At 56.6% G+C, this 17,161-nt stretch overlaps 1 protein-coding gene across 3 annotated transcripts in view; it reads right to left on the reverse strand.

The window, feature by feature from the left end:
• The window catches only part of PAX7 (paired box 7), a 91,552-nt gene that overhangs the window by 16,912 nt on the left and 57,479 nt on the right, over positions 1 to 17,161 (reverse strand). The window lies entirely within an intron of this gene.

The following is a 17,161-nucleotide window of genomic DNA, read 5'->3' on the forward strand; positions in this document are numbered from 1 at the left end:
ATGACACTCAGCTGGAGGCAGCTTGGGGAGGGCAGACGCTGCTAAGGACCAGCTGGGGACCCAAATGCTCTGCTCCATCCTTTCCCGTCCTTTCCATCTTAGAGTCTCTGCTTCCGCCCCCCCCCCCCAGCTAGATTCTCGCTGCGGCACAGAGCAGGGGCCTCAAGATCCTGGCCACTCATTCAAAATGTAAGGGGAAAAAAACTGCGGTCCCCATGGGGGGAACAGTTGGACCAACCATCCTCCCAGCCTCTTCCTCTCCTTTCTCCCTGAGCATCTCATTCCCCATAAGCGTCTCAGAGGAGACATGCCTCTGATATCCACGCCTCTGCCTGACCTCTTGGCCTTGACCTCCACACACGCACCCCCACCCCATCCAGGTCCCCCTCCTGCACTTCCTGTTTCTGTCTATGATGACTCCATGATGCTCTTGGTCGCTGACACTGGAGACGTCCAGCCATCCTCGGCTCCTCCCTCAGTGCCAACACCCAGGATGCTGTGCCATCACGCGCTGTGCAAACTCAGGCGCTAATCGTGGCGCGACTTCCTGGAGAGGCAACTCGACCCGATGCTGATTTATTTCATTATTATGGCCGACCAATATGGCTGCACCGTGGCAAAGAACGCAACATGAGCGTACGTCTTAAAGATAATCCGTGAACCTCTGTGATACCCCCTGCAGGGCCTCTCGGGTGACACACTCCACTATTATCAGGGGTACTTGGGACAGAGGTTTGAGGAGCCCAGTGTGCAACCAGAATGGCCCCCCTGTGCCTAGTTTGAGGGCCTATTCATTAGTCGGCTCGGTTTTGTGCTTTTGTCTGTAAAAGCAAGGGACATGCCTTACCTATGTCTGGACTCATAGGACTTAGCAAAAAAGGGCTTTGGAGAGGTTTGAGGAAGGCAGAAAAAACCAAAAAGGAAGTAAGAGGCTGGGAGGAAGGGAAGGAAGGAAGGGAAAGCTGGAGGGAGGTTGGAGATGGGGAAGAGGAAGCTGCTGCCCAAGGAGGGAACATTCTCCAAAGGGGCCCCGGGACGCCAGGTAGCTGGACTGAGTGCGGGGTTCCACTCTTCCCTCCCCAGAGGGACCCAGGGGTCGTCCTTCTGAAACCCAGCCTCCCCTCACCTCTTTGCCTGCGCAGTAGAGAGTTCCTACCAATCAGGGCTCCCCCCGCCTGGGAGGAGCGTGGCGGGCCCTCCAGCTACCTGGGGCCCTGCCTGCCTCACCTGCACGGGGCAGGCAACGCAGGCTCTTTCTTCTCTAAACAAACACCTTCTCTGGAGCGGCCCCCGAGTCCCACACGGTCTTGTTTAGCACGCCGACTAATCCACTTATCGAGGATAAAGCGTCTGTGAATCCCGGTTTGATAAAGGCAGTCACAAAATTAGCAAAAACGCGCCCTGGGCTCCCACATACCAAACAAACAAGAGGCTGGGGACTGCGTGGAGAGACGGCGCCCCGTTCAGTCTCAGGGCCCGCAGAGATGGGAGAGATGCGGGCAGAGATAGTGACTTTCTAGCGGGCGCTGCGGGCTGGGCGGGGGAGGCGCTGCCTGGGGGTGCACAGGGTGGGCAGGTGGGGAAAGGAGCCCTGGTGGAGTCCCCACCTCAACCTAGCCCACACGCACCCCAGTGCTAGCCTGGGTCCCCAGCTCCCATCACCACCCAACTTCGTGACCCGGCTGTTGCACCCACTCATAATTCTAGCTCAGAGTTTGTCCATGCTTCCTCTCTGCCCAGCAGCATTCCGAGTACTTCACGTGTTCACTCATTTATTCCTCATAACAATCCTCTGGAGTAGGACTACATCGTCCATGTACTGTAGTTGGGGAAACTGAGGCACAGAGAGTTCCAGATAACCAGAGTTAGGTTGCCCAAGTGTTACGATCTCTTATTTAACTTAGGCGATAACACTCCAGTCCAACCAGGCCCGATTCAACACTCAACCCTCACCTCCAACCATGGTCCCGGCTCTGACAGCAGTACCCCAGCACACCTGGCTCTGCCCCCGACTGCACGGCACAGGGCCTTTGAGTGGCTGAAGCCTGCGTGCCCCGTCCACGGCCTGAGGAGTCACTGACAGCTGAGTTGCCCCATGTCCGCCATCACTGACCCCACTCTCAGGGCTGCGGGGCCTCCCCGTGGGGCAGCAGCCTCTGCGGGGCCCGCAGGACCTGCGAGCGCTCTGCTGACACGGACTCCTCACCACGGCACCAGCAGTTACTAACTCCCACTGTGACACTGATGGAAACAGAGACTCGAACGAAAACTCAGTCAGCTGGCTCATCCAAGGTGGCTTGGAGGAGGGGTCGCTTATCTGCTGCGGGTGGCTAGGGAAGGCTGACAAAGAGGGGGGACCAGGAGGGGGTTCTGGAAGGCTTGGTCCTGGTGCAGTCCACATACCCACTGACTCTGGTTTGGGGAGGAAGGACTGGTCCCAGGCCTAGGGGGTGGGGACATTAATCACAGGGGAACACCTGTCAGGGTGGCATCTGGAACTAAAGGGAAACACTTGGCAAAAGGGCAGGACTTCTCACCCCGGGCTCCTGGGGCTCCGGGACCAACCACTGCCAGACCAGGAGGCCGGGGCCGGGGGCGGGGCATCTGGGGTTGGGGCTGGGCAGCTCACTTTGCCTGGGAAAAGGTCCCTGCCACGGACCCCGGACTGTGGGCGGGAGAAGGACTCATGCAGAGAGGCTGGGCTCTGGCAGGTTACCACAGAGGAGGAGGAAGGGGCCACACTGTCGCTGTTCCCGCTCAGGGAGGAACCGAACGCAAAGTTCTTTCCCTCCCCAAGGCAGCCAGCTAGGAGGTGGCAGGCCAGTTCAGTCTCGAGTCTCTCGCTGTCCCTGTCTGTACACCTCTCTCTGTCGTCTGTCTCTTGTTCTCTCTCTCTCTCTCTCTTCCTGTTTCTGTCTCAGCCTCTGGGGGTCTCTCTCCACGTGCTTCTCTCCTGGACTCTCTTTCTGTCTGCACTGCTCCTCCATCCCTGACTTCCCCTGACAGTTCTGAGCGTCTGCCTGGAGCCACCTCTCTTCTCTCCACCAGCATCTCACACCCCGATTCTCGCTATGGGTCTCTCCGTCCACTTCCATGCCCCTCTGCACCTGCAGCCGGAGGCACCTCCCCAATCAGCCCTGGAGCTTAGTGCACCAGGCCCGTGCCCTGGTCTGCTGGCTGTGAGCACAGAGAAGGGCTATGGACTGCAGGAACCCTCGGCCCGCCTCCGCTGCCCCCTGCTTCTTCCTCTGGACCTCCGGGCTGTCTCTCCTGGGTGGTCAGTCCACTCTGGGTCACTGCGGGGAGCTGACGAGGCATCTGAGAGCTGGGGAGTTGGGGAGGGCCTGACAAGGTCATTTCAGCCCGTGCTTCTCAGATCCCCTGGGATCTTGTTAAAGTGCAGACCAGACCAGGCCTGGAGCAGCAAGAGTCTGGTCTAGGCCCTGCCTGCTCTGGCAGCCCCGCATGGAGGAGAGAGTCCAGTCTGCACAGGGCAGACCTGACTTGTGGGTTCTGACAATGCCCCTTGCTGTGGACCTTGAGTCTGCAAAATGGGCATGGTGATTCCAGGCCTCGGGGCTCAGGGAGGGAGGATCAAACAGCTACAAATACCTGTCCGACTGACCACCAGGTCTGGACAAATCAGGGGTGCCATCGCTATTCAGTGGACAGAAACTGATGCTGAAACAGTGACCCTGCTCCTTTAGGGGCCAAAGCCAGATGGGACCCTAGCTGGGATAGCTGCTTCTTCCCAGGGATCTACAGAGAGAACGCAGGTGCCTGGGGATGGAGTCAGAAAGAAACCTGGGGAGTTTGGGGCTGGGGGGCATTATCTGTAGGTGGGGACGGGAAGGTGGTCTCTCAGGGGAGGCCGAGGAGATTCTGCCCAGGGCACTGTACCTCTGCTCCAGCCCGGACACAGCCCTTTTGTGGAAGACACTCACTAGGGCCCTCACAGGGCTTTCATCCTCCAGCGCTCTCTGCTGGCCCCAACAGACCAGCAGGAAGGGGGACAGGAGCCGGGCAGGGTGCGCCCCCCCCTCCGTCCGGTGCTCCATGCTGGATGGAGAAGGTTTCCCAGGGCTTTGTGTCAAGGCGGGGCTTGTCCATGTCACTCGGAGCAGAGTGGCAGGGATGGTCATAAAGGCTGTCCCCCAACCCTCTGCAAAGATGTGGCCACCGCCACACCCACCATGCCCTCAGAAAAGCCCTGCTAACTCCTGAGTCTTTCTTGGCAGTGGGAAGAAGGCAGGTTCTGGCAGATGTGTCTGTTTTTACAAGGAGGCCGTGGCTCCGCTATTCCGAGGGTGACTTCTGGCTTGAAGATTGCTGGCCAGGGGATCCCCATTCCATTCGGACAGCCCCACCCCACCCCAATCACTTCCCAGAGAGATGGGGAGAGGAAGTCGGGGTTCTGTAGCGGCCGTGGGGTCAAGGTGAGGCTCCCCAGTCTGGGCTGCCGACATGCATGCTGGGGCCCAGACCCACTGCCCCACCCAGACGGTGCTGCCCTTAACGCCCAGATCCTCCCGGCCTGAAAGAGACCTACTGGGTCAGGCCGTCAGGTGGAGCCTGGGAACTTAGGTCTTTAACAGGTTCTCTGACAGTCCTGGGCAAACCAGATTCTGTCTGCACCCACCGCCCCCCGCCCCCATGCCAGAGAGGGCGGGCTCACTGCTTTGTACAAGGCTGCCCTTTCCCTCTTCCTTTTTACTTTTTTTTAAAAGATTTATTTTATTCTCATTCAAAGGAGAGGGGAAGAGAGAGGAAGAGAGAGAAAAATACTGATCGGTTGCCTCCCACATGTGCCTCAACTGGGGATCGAACCTGTAACCTAGGCATGTGCCCTGACCGGGAATCAAACCAGTGACCTTTCGGTTGTGGGACGATGCTCCAACCAACCGAGCCACACTGGCCTAGGCGCCCCTTCCACCGTTCCATCCGGCCAGTTCCGCTGTGAAAGCCCTTCCTCGTCCTGAGCTGAATCCGCCTCCCCATGACGCCTGCTGGCTGCATCACCCCCAAACACCCTGGCTCTCTCTGTCCCAGCAACAAACAGCCCCAAGGGGATTCAGGGTGGGATGGTGAAGGCTCCCCTTTGGCCTCAGTTTACATAATCTGATCACCTAACCGCCAGGGAAGGGGCTTAGAAAGCAAAGGTGGACCTCCAGGTGGTCCGTCCAACCTAGCCAGGCCAAAGCATTCATTCCTCTTGGCAGGAGAATGCTGGGGGCCACCGACACCCCTCCTCAGCCCCTGCCTGGGGCACCCCTCCTCTCTGGAGGCTCCTGGCTCCCGACTTGCTTGCTCGTCTCTAGTGGAACTAACTGGAAAGTCCTTGAAGGCAGGGGCCACAGCCGGGCATGGAATGGATGCTCGGTGCCCAGTGGGTGCCCAGTGGGTGCCCACGACCATTTCCTGGCCCCCAGCTGCATGCCAGGCCTTGCACCTGAAACAGGCCACCGGCATAGCCTGGTCCTTGCTTTCGGGGAGAGGGCAGTATCCACAAAGTCAAAATTCAGAGGCGACACAGGGAAGACTCCCGGGAGGAAGGGACCAAGGAGCTGAGACCAGAGAGAGGAACAGAGTATGTGTGGCTTGTGAAGAGAGGGGAGAGAATGTTCCAGCAAGGGCACCGGCAGCGGGCTGGGGATGGGAGAGGCAGTCCTCATGGGAGGCACCGCCAACAAAGAAAATGCCCATCTGCTTCTTTCACTGGGTCAGCCTCACGGGCCCTGTCACCTGGCCACTGCTCACCTGGGACAGGTGGCGAAGGCGGGACCTGCGACCACAGGCCGGTGTCAGGCCCAGCCCAGGCTGCTGCTCGGCGGCGGCATTGGGGCTCAGCGTTTCTGGGGGCCGCCGGCCCGCTGCCGCTCCCCATCCCAGGCCGGGCAGCGGGAATTAAGCAGGCGGCCGAGCCCGAGCGCGTCCTTATCTCGGGGAGACAGTTGTTGGGAATCACTTTGACTGAGTGGTTTTGTCTCCCCGCATTTTCCACTGTCAGGCGGCCTCGGGCCATGGATCAAAGGCGCGGCGGCAGCAGCGGTGGCAGTGGCGGCACAGCGCACAGGGAGGGGTGGCTGATCCAGCCAGATCCCCCCTTCCGCCCCCTCACTGCCCCCACCCCTGCCTGGTCCCAGGTCGGCTGGGCCCCCAGAACCTGCGCCCAGCCCAGCCTGCAAGGCCCAGCATTCTCGGGCTGGACAAGTCCGAGAGATGGGAGAGAAGGCACCAGGGAAGGGGAAATGGAGAGGGGGACAGGAGGAGGATGGGGTGAGGGGAGGGGTTGAAGATGGAGAAAGGTGCTTGGGAGAGAGATCCGGAAGTGAGAGAAGGGGTGGAGAAGAATGAGAGAGATTAGGGGAAAGAATGGGGAGGGGGGCTGGGGGCTGGATTTGAGAGGAAAGAAAGGAGGAGGGAGAAAAAGAGGGTCTGAAAGAAGGGGTGGGCCGAGTCTGCAGAGGTGCAGGAGGCTTAGGAGGGGGTGATGCTAATGGGGGGGAGGGGGGAAAGGGGCTGAGGGGGAGGGGGCTGGGAGAGGCCCAGTATTGGAGGGAGGAAACGGGCGAGGAAAGCAAGCGGCAGAGGCGGCGTTCAGAAGAGAACCAGGGTTGCTTTCCCACCTGCTGGGCCCACGGGGAGGTTCTGGGATGAGGGACTGGCTGGAGGAGACAAGTGGGATGACAGGCCCGGCTGGGCCAGGCGTGGGGCAGAGGCTGCCCTCCCTGCAGCCAAGTGCTGGCCCTGGCCACTCCGGTGAAAACAGCAGTGCAGACTGGGCGGCTGGCTGAGACCGCACAGGGGTTAGGGTGGGCACTCGGGCCGACCCTTTGATGCCCTGGGGGACAGTGGCCCAGCTCTCTGATGCTCCCAGAGAGAGTTCTGAGGGCAGCTAAGAACACCCGTCCCCACAAAATATTCACAGCTAGAGAGGGACGGGACAGAGCAGGGGCTAGGTATGAGAATCAGCAGAGGGGGAGGCCCTGGGGCTGAGGTTGGGGTGGGGCAGACGCCAGATAGGGAGGCAGGAAGGAGCAGGGACGCCCAAAGGTGCCAGGGGAAATTATTCTGCAACAGGGGGCCGGGGGCTGGGCCCTGTACCCCACTCACCGCAGCCTTGGGAGCCCTCTCTGCAAATAGCCGCCTGCATTGTGCAAGGCACCAGCGAACAAGCTTTGCATGTATCCACTCAGATAAGCTCTATGAGATGGAAACCCTGATTACACCCACTTTACAGACGAGAAACTGAGTCAGAGAAGAACCTGTTTGGAGTCATACAAGCAGGAAGTGACAGTGCTGGGGACCGGGCCCAGGCCCAGGGACTCCAGAGCCTGCGACCTGAGCCCCTGCTCTCCTGCCTCTTAGGGCCCTGGGAATAACTGAGTCAAAACACAGAAGAAGTCACCAGCAAGTGGGAAACAGACCATTTCTGTGACCTGTACTGCGGAACGGCATGGTTCTTGGGGTCAGGCTGGTGGGTTCAAGTCCAGGGTCTGCTACTTGTTAGCAACTTATCTTACCCAAATGATTTAAACGGCTTGGTGCCTCTGTCCCCTCACCCCCCCCTTTTGTAAGAGAGAAGTGATCACGGCCCTCCCCTTCCCAGAGAGGTGTTCAGGAGATTAAATACCACAGCATCTGGCCTGTCCTAAGTGCTCAAAAAACTCTGAACCGTTACTATTATGATCTATACAAGTACGTTTAAGATGCTGATAAAGTGTGATAAATGAACAACGAAGGCACAACGACCCGCCCTGAGGGGTGAGGGGAGCCGCCTGGAAGGGCCCAGCCTGGAACGATGGAGGAAGTGGGACTGAGGAGCTGAGGGGGCTGGAGAAGGAGGCCCATGCAGAGGCAGCAGCGGGTGCAATGTCTTGGAGCCCTAAGGGGCCCCCAAATCTCGTCTCTCCTGCCTGGGGCCTTGGGGTCCAGTTGCCGGCCATCCCGGCGGCCTCCTCCTGCTGGGGACCCCAGGGACGGGCCTGAGCCACTCTGATCCGCCCGCCGTATTAATTGCTAATCTCCCTCATTTTCTTCCCCTCTATCTGCGGGGACTGTCTCGTTCGGAGCCCCTGTGCTAATCAAGAAGAAGGACAAATCCTCTATTTGCATTCTTTCCCACCCAACCAGGCAGCTCTGGACAGTTAAATGAGAAGCCAGCAGACCCGGGCTGCGGCCCCAGGAGGGTAGGGAGGAGGCACAGGATGGACGGGAGGGCTGCACCGCCCGCAGAACTAGAGGCTGTGACTCACGTGCTCATACAAAGAGCCCGGGAAACCAGACTCTGAGCAGGGAGGTTTCATACTAGCAGCTCGTCCGTCTCTTTAAATTGCCCAGGTGGGGAAATCGAGGCCTAGAGCAGGGAGACCACACAGTGGGTCAGAAGCAGAGCTGGGAGGGAATTCGGATCACCTGACATTCCAACCAGTGACCAGGCCTAGCCCCGGCTGAGCCAGGCCTCCAGTCCCAGTTGAGCAATGGGCCACGAAGAGAAACCCAGCAGGCTATCGCTGACTCAGTTTCTAATCAGAACATGGACAGCACAGAGAGAAAGGCGTCCCTTATTAAGCTCTTCCTGTACAGCAGGCACAGTACTAAGTATAAACAGTCTCATTTACTTCTCATAATCCTACAAGGTGAGTGGCGACACCCCATTTTACAGATGAGGAAACTGAGGCTCAGAGAGCTCATGTCACTGGTTGGGGTCAGGGAGCAAGGCAGCAGAGGACTGAGGATCTGGGATCCGAATCCTGGTCCATATGACCATTTCACTGGGGCTGTGAGGCTGTGATGTATCCGACTCAGACACTGTTTTCGTGTTCATGGTATTATTTGCTGCTGTCTGGTCTGCACCAGCCTCCTACCCCTTCCTGTTTTCCCCTGGACCAATCCTACTTCCTTTTTGAGACTCCTCTTCCAGGAAGCCTTCTGTGGCCACACCTTCCCTTCTCCAAACTCCTCTGCTCTGCCTGTCCTGTCGGACCAGAAATCCCACCAAATCGTCAACTGCTGATTCTCTCATTGCTGGGGGCGGGGGTGGTGTGAGCACATTCTCCCCCCAGATATACCTGGTGAGAGCAGACACAGCCGTGTGCATTTCTTCTCTGAGCCCCCCTGTATGCCGTGCTTGATAAATGAATTAGAAGGGAATCACATAATGACTTTCAAGTACAAACTAAATGATCAGCTGCCCCAAAAGGCTCTTGGGAACAGGCCACAGCTACGTGTTATCACTTAGAACCCACGGAAACCAGACTCTGAGCAGGAAGGTTCCTACCTGGCAGTTCGTCCGTTTCTTTAATTGCACAGACAGGGAAACAGAGGCCAAGAGCAGGGAGATCACATAGTGGGTTAGAAGCACAACCAGGAGAGCACTCAGAACTGCAGTACTCCTGAGGGTGGTCAACGATGCTTGTAGACCTACTAAGTGCCAGACACTGAGTTCTGTGCATTACCAAATAAACCACTTCGCACCAGCTATCAATGCCTCGCCTGTGGTCCTAACTGAAGACCAAGGTCCCTGAAATCGAGGGGTCCTTGAAAGTATCCAGGTCTCCTCTCCCCAATTGTTTAGGCCAGGAAGCAGCAGAGAAGCCCCTGTCCCCATCTTCTCAAGGTGTGGAGTCCCACTCACTGCGCCTGCTTCAGTGGTGGGCAAAATGGGAGGCCCAGGCTGGCCTCTGAGGACAGCCTTGAACCTTTATCTCTTGTCCACCCGCACAGGGAGGTGGGCGCCAGATGCCATCGTCCTGGAATCCCACACAGTCCTCTAAGAAAGGAGAAAAGACCAGGGTTGCCCCCCCCCCCCGCTGCTCCCTCAATGACTAAAGACTCCAAAGTCACTCAGAAGTCAGACAATAAGCCAGATACCCCCATTCCTAGCATAACCTGTCCGTGGGAATGACTCTTCCCCTCCCCCGACTCACCAGCAGTCTGGAAAGTTCCTTATCCCAGTCTCGCCTCTCTCCCCCACCCCGTTGTTCCCCTCCACCCAGGAGAAGAGGGTGAGAGGGACAGAGAAGTAAACACGGGTCTGTTTTCACGGAGCACAGGCTCTGCCCAGGCCTCTCCCTGCGGGCGCCGGGCCACTGACTGGCGGGAGCAGGTGGTTTTGTTTGGTGAGGGACCGCCGGGGGGGCAGGGGGTGGGGGTAGCTCAGCTTTTCCCACTGAGGTAGGTTGACTGTGGGCAAAGGCAGAACTGGATGTGAGCGCAGGATCTTGGCAGCATCTGTCTCTCCAGGGGCTGGAAGGGCTTGAGGATGCCCAGGGCCCCCTGGCCAATTCTCTGAGCCCCGTAAACTGGCCTGGCCAGGAGTCAAGAGGGAGGGGCACTCAGGGGTAGGAGACACCTGATGAGCTGAGCGGACAGTTCCCACAGCCCTCAGTTGGTGCCCCAATCAGGGCTATGATGAGGGGCTGGCAGATGTGGCTGGGGGCAGGGGCGCCTCTGGGTGCTGGGCTGTCGTCACCGGGTATGGCAGAAGCCAGTTTGGCTTCCGGTGCAAGAAAATCTGGCCACAGACTCTTGGCCCTTTCCACAAACTGACCTCTGACCCCACACAGTCACGGTTGATCATGGTGAGAAATGGTGAGAAAAGGGTGGGTGGGTGGAGTGACTCAGTTAGCTTTCCCCTAACCCTGGGAAAAGCCACTTGGAGCCAGTGTCTGTCCAGAGGGAGCCAGTCAGTCCTTCCATCCGAGCTCCTTCCTTGCCCAGAGCCCTGGGGTGGGGGGAGACGACAGCATTTCCTGTGCTTTCTGCAGAGCGGGGTGCTCCCTGCACCCCAGCGTCCTCTCTTCCCAAGACAGGGTGCAGCAGAACACTGCTCTGGACTAGAAACTGAGTCTGTTATCTTCCAACCAACTGAAGACAGTGAAGGAGAGAGAGAGGGGGAGGGGGAAGGAGATGGAAGAGAAGGGCTGGGCATAGAGCAGGGTTGGGGGCATAGATTGGGGTGGGTAGAGGAGAGTGAATGCTCGTTTATTAAGCACCTACTATGTGCCAGGCACATTACTCATGTTCTCCTTTAGTCCTCATGGTACCCTGGAGAGATAGGAGTCATTGCTCCCATTTTCAGATGAGGAGCAGGAAGCCCAGAGAGGTTAAGCAAGCTTCCCCAGGGCCACAGAGCAACTCGGGAAGTGGCAGAACCAGAACTTCAACCTGGGGCTGCTTGTCAGCAAAGGCCATGCTCGGGGGCCTTGCTCGGGGGGCCTCTCGGGAAAGGGAAAGCCCAGGAGAGACCCTGAGAAGTTGACGGGAAGGAAGTAGGAGGCAGAAGAGCCACCGGGAAAGCAGGAGGAGAAAGGGCTGGCGAGGCCCAGAGGAGCGCCGGGCTGGGGTTAAAGCCTCATGTTCCCAGAACCTGCTAAGCCGGAGAAATGAATTCTGATCCCTCCAAAACCCAACCTTGGGAAATGTGCGAGAGAAGGGTCCCCTTTCAGGAGAGCAGGAAATCCTCCGCACCTCCTCCCAGTGCCCCGGTAATGCCAGGATGTCCCCAATCTGCTTTGAGGAACGGAGAGATTAAGAATAATAAAAAAATTGCAATAAAATGTGTGTGAAGGAGGGGGTAATTGTGGACAAACGCAGCATTCAAATTCATTTTTCAGCTCTTTTACACACCATTTCAATCTTATTTTCTGCTTGTTAATGAGATCTTGTTGCCTGGGCTAGGCAAAACCTTCCCATATCAGGACGTAATTGCACATAATTTTCTCTCCTACCAGTGATTTGCATCAGTTTTTTAAAAAATTCTGGGCTATTTAACACCCTACACTCCCCCTCCCTTTCACCCCCTCCCTTTCTCTGACTACAAATCTCCCACTCCCTCCTCCTTCCCCATCCCTGGTCCAGCAAGACTCATTTTAAATGCTTATTATAAATGCAGTGTCACCAATAAAGGGGGGAAACACAAAGAGGAAGTGAGAGGGGAAAGAGGCAAAGGAGTTTCCTGTGCCCACCACGTGAGGGGCACAGCTCAGTTCCCCAGCGAGCAAACTTGATCCCGTCCTGCTAAAGGTCAAGGGAAGGTGCAGCGGTCCGGGTCAGGCAGGTCTGCTTTAGACTCTGCCGCTCACCTGCTCTGTGGCCTTCAGCAAGTTACTTAACCTCTCTGAGCCCGTTTCCCCAAATGGAGGGTTTCTGTGGGACTTGAATGATTTCCTAGAGGCCAAGTGCTTATACAGGATGTGGCACTCCAGCGGCTGATGGCGTCTTTCCTTGCTGGGCTGGCTACCCTGGAGGCCGTGAATGATGCCAGGAGGGCAGCGGTGGGCATCTGCTGTTGAAAGGCATTCTGGGGACCCCCTTGATCAGGAAGTAAAACTTAAGTGTTGAGCTTTATTTCTCCTGGGTTCAGGAGGAGGGGGAAGCTCTGAACCTGGCTATGCCCCTGTGGCTACAAACCTCAGCTTTCCCGTATGAACCGTAAGACCGACCTCCCCGGGCTAATACAACTAAATGGTATTGTGGGCTCTGCAGCTGGACCATTCGAATCCTGGCTCCGCCATTTCCCAGAACCCACCACGGAGCCTGGCACATGGTAGGGGCTTAATAAATATTTGTTGGATGGCGAAAGAATGGATGGATGACCCTGGAAAAGTGAATTTCCTCATCTGTAAAACGAAAGTCACAGGAACTGCCAAGATTCAATGAGTGGAAGCAGGCACGGTGTTTAGCCGTGTCCACAGCTGGCCCATCGTCAGCGCTCACGCCACACTGGCTGTCATTAGTAATTGTGACAGGCACAGGAAGGAAAGGACAAAAAGGCTTGGTTTACTGTGACTGTGGCCAGGTGATAAACTGTACACTTAGAGAATATTTTTCATTAATTCACTGGGGGGGGGGGGTTGTAAATACTTAAATCCCTTCTACACGTTCTTTCGTGTTAAGCTTCAGAGAGAAGCAGAGGGGCCGCCAACGTGGGACATTAGGAGGGAACGAAGCAAGTGGCAGTGGCAAGACAGAAATGCCCCCTTTCCAAGGGGCAAGGGTTTGGCTGGAGTCTGGGGCCCTGAGTGGCCGTCCCAGACTGGCCACGGACAGTGGGATGATGAGATTTGGGGCAACGTTCTCTCCCTCTCTGGGCCTCAGTTTCCACCTCCCGTTCTGGTCCCATCTGCATCCGAAACTGCTTGGGGGTAGCGGGGAGCTCCAGCTGCACCCCCTCTGAGGGCATACACACAGGTCCTGACGAAGCCCCCTGCCCAGGGCACCCTGCCTCTGGTCTCCAGCCCAGACGACCCTCGAAATGGCAAAACCTCGCACCTGATTCTTTACTTGGGAGCTTGGGTTGGCAAGCACTGCAGCTGCAAACGACTCTGAGTGCCTGCCTGTCTCATCATAGTGGGGACTCTGCAGGAGAAGGCTGCGATTCCACCATCACATCAGGGCATCTAAGGACATGACCTCCTGAGGACAGGAGCTGGGTCCCTCCTCTCGGGCCAGGAGCTATGTCTCCCCCGTCAGAACTGAGGAGTCCCTAAGGGCAGGCTTCCGTGTCCCCTTTACATCTCTCTGCCCACCTCCCCTAAAAGCACGCCTTGCTTGAGATTCCCACAAACAGGCCAGTGGGAAGTGATGAGTCTGCAGGTATCAGGTTATTCAAAGCCATTCCGGTCACAAAAGGTTCCTGTTGTCCTAAGCTGCCCGCAGTTGTTTTCCAAGTAACTGACTCTCAGCCTGGAGTGAAGGGGACAGGGTGGGCTGGGGGTCTTTGGGCCCTAGCCTTCAATGAGCCAGCAGAGAGAGAGGTCTCATGGGCAGAAGTTGTCTTCCTCTTCAGAAGGACCCAGCACGCAAGGCCGGGGAGTGCATGTGATGTGTGCCTGGTCCTATATGGCTGGCTCTGCGGGTGGGTGAGGGCCCAGGCTAGGAGAGCGATAAGCCTCACAGTTACCCAAACCTCTAGGAAGGCTTTCTCCTGTTTGAGTTGGTTCCGCCCATCAGCCCCTAACCTGTGGTCCTGGCCTCAGTTTCCTCGTCTACAAAATGGGCTGAGTGAGCTTTTCGCTCCACTGAGCTGAAGGTACCAGCTTCCCAAGACGGTTTCTTCTGGCTGCCAACCAATCTCCAAAAAAGACAGCAAGGTTGGGGGCATTTCTGAGGCAGGAAGGTGAGTGGTTAAGCGCTCAGGCTGCAGAGACAAGGGCTGAGTCCTGGTTCTCTCCCCCTGTCAGCTGGTTTCTCAAAAGAGACCTTGCAGGCAAGAAGAGGCTGGAAAGAAGTATTCTAAGTCATGAAAGGCAAGGACCTACATCCAAGGTTATTCACCCCAGCAAAGCTATCATTTAGAATGGAAGGGCAGATAAAGTGCTTCCCAGATAAGATCAAATTAAAGGAATTCATCATCACTGAGCCCTTATTATATGAAATGTTAGAGGGACTTATCTAAGAAAAAGATCAAAACTATGAACAGTAAAATGACAACAAACTCACAACTATCGACAACTGTACCTAAAAAACAAACTAAGCAAACAACTAGAACAGGATCACAGAAATAGAGATCACATGGAGGGTTTTCAGTGGGGAAGGGGGAAGGGGAGAATGGGGGGAAAGGTACAGGGAATAAGAAACATAAATAGGAGGTACAAAACAGACAGGGGGAGGTTAAGAATAGTGTGGGAAATGGAGAAGCCAGAGAACTTTTATGTACAACCCATGGACATGAACTAAGGTGGGGGGATGCTGGAGGGAGTGGGGGTGCAGGGTGGAGGGGAATAAAGAAGAGAAAAAAATGGGACAGCTACAATAGCATAATCAATGAAATAAACTCTAAAAAAAGAATATTGGAAACCGAGCAGGGCCCGAGTCACAGGGGCTCAGAAAGTGAGCTGTCCTTGTCAACATTGGCAGGAAACTGTGACGCGCTGTTTTACGATGCATATCATCTGTCTGCCCTACACAGCCAGCTCCGCAGGGCAGGGGTCTCCATCTCTCCTGTTCACTGGCTGATGCTAGAACAGGGCGGGGCATGGAGCAGGCACCCATAACTATTTGCTACCTTTGAGGCAGGGCTCAGGCACAGAGCTGAGATACCTAAGTGGCTTTTTGGTGAATTTGGCTGGGCAGTCTCTCTGGGCAGCCCCTGAGGGTCACAGCACCCTGCTGCCCAGGCTGGTCTGAAACAAAGATGGGGTCAACCCCTGAGAGGAAGCACACCTTCCCCAGGTGGCGCCAGGCCAGTCGGTGTGACCAGCAGGTGCTCAGCAGGACCCCCAACTTCACTGCCCAACATAATCCCTTTGGGCCAAGGCTACGTGGGCAGTGGTGGCAAGGGCCTGCGATTCTGTGTGAGGGGTTATGCGCCAGCCACAGCCCAGGGGGAAGCCCCAACCCACACGGGGCCCATCCTCTCGCCCAGGTGAGCTCCTCCTGTTGGGGAGATAGGTCATGGAAAATGGACTGGTCTTGGCGGAGAACCCTCACAGCTCCGCAGACCACAGAGACGTCAGGAGAGGTCGGGCGGGCCTGCTCAGACCGAGGAGGGAGTGTGCTGGGTGGGTGTGGGGGCTCAAAAATGCCCGGAACTTCTCTACAAGACCCGAACGCCCCCTGGGCTGCCCCCTTCCTTCAGGAAGTGTTCGCAGCTTAACCCCAGAGGGTCACACGCTCAGAAGCACACATGGCCTGGCCCCGTGTCTGCCCTGCACGCAGCCCCTCTCCCCTCAGCAGCTGTTCACCTCCCGGTCCCCTCTGCCCCTGTCAGACCCTCCATCTGTCTTCACACCTTTGGTGGGAACCTCTGGGTGAGTGCATGTCCGAAGTCCGCCCGATCCATCGCGGCCTCGCAGCCTCTCCGCCCTGAGTGGTGGGGAGGGAGCCTTGGAGGGTTGGGCTGGACCTGGTTGCTTCCATTAGTGGGCCAGCTTCTCTTCCGCTTCCCTCCCTCCCTGAGGTTCAGCGCTGGACCCCAACAGCACAAGGAACATCCTCACTCTTTAACCCCCTGCTGCAAATGACCCTACAGAAGCCAGGGACCCCTGGTTCACTCAGCTCTCCTCTGCCCTGTGACAAAGTGTTGCTTTGGGAATAAACCTCAGCCCATGCTGAGAGCAGGGGGCTGGGGAGAGCGGGGTCAGGGAGCCAGGTGCCCTGAACTCAGACAATGTGTGTATCCTGGGCCCTCCAGCTGTAAAGTGAGGTGGCTGGTCACATAATCTCAGTGTCCCTCCTCAGGCTTCCAAGTGATGCTCTTCCCACTTGTTCGTACCAAGAGGCCAGGCCAGGACCATGTTCTCGGGTGTAGACACCTTGGGTCTCTGCAGCATCCTTACCCAGCCAGCTCTGGGACCCTGTTGTGCCTACCATACCTCCTGACTCTGGAAGGTTAGCTGGACTCATGAGTCCCTGGCACTAGTGAGATGGAGGTCATGACCTTGAATCCCAAAGAGGCTCTACTGGGTCCCACTGGGAAAACATTCTGGTCTGCAGGCTGCATCCCCCGCCCCGCATAACATGGGCCCCAAGGGGACTGGGTGCGTCACCGTTAGGAACCCAGCGTTCAGCTGCACATGATCACCAGACACTCAACTCTGCAGGTACCTGGGCTAAGGGCATCATGTAGCTCATCTCACTCAATCTCCAGTGACCTTGTGAAACAGGTGCTAAATTGTCCCCATTTCACGGATGAGAAAATCAAGGTGTAGAGAGGAGAAGGGAACTTACCCACAAGTAAATGATGAAACTAAAATGCAATTGGCCCTCAACGCCACACATGAATAGAGGCAAACAGGAATGAACCAAAAACATGCAGAAAATTAACATTCTTAGAAATGTTTTAGGCCGGGGAGGAGGGGGCAATTTTTTCTGTCAAGGCCAGATAGTAAATATTTTAGGCTTTTCAGGCCATCTGGTCTCTTTTGAAACTACTCAACTCTGCTGTTTAGAACAAAAACAGCCATAAACACATCAATGAAGGAACACGGCTGTGTGCTAATAAAACTTTATTTACAAAAACAGGCAGCCAGATGGACATGGCCATGGTGGGGAGGTGGGGGTTGCAGCTGACTTTCCCTTTGGCCCCTTTTGTTTCAGGCATCAGGTCTCTAGACTCGTTCTGTTGTCTTGGTAATGGTGGGGGGGATGGAAAAGAGAACTGAGGTTTACCTGGCCCCCGCTGGGCCAGGCTCTATGCGGGGTGCTTTAACCCAAT

Source organism: Artibeus jamaicensis, unplaced genomic scaffold (genome assembly GCF_021234435.1).
Source record: "Artibeus jamaicensis isolate MK-2021 breed Jamaican fruit bat unplaced genomic scaffold, CSHL_Jam_final scaffold_847, whole genome shotgun sequence".
NCBI classification, from domain to species: domain Eukaryota; kingdom Metazoa; phylum Chordata; class Mammalia; order Chiroptera; family Phyllostomidae; genus Artibeus; species Artibeus jamaicensis.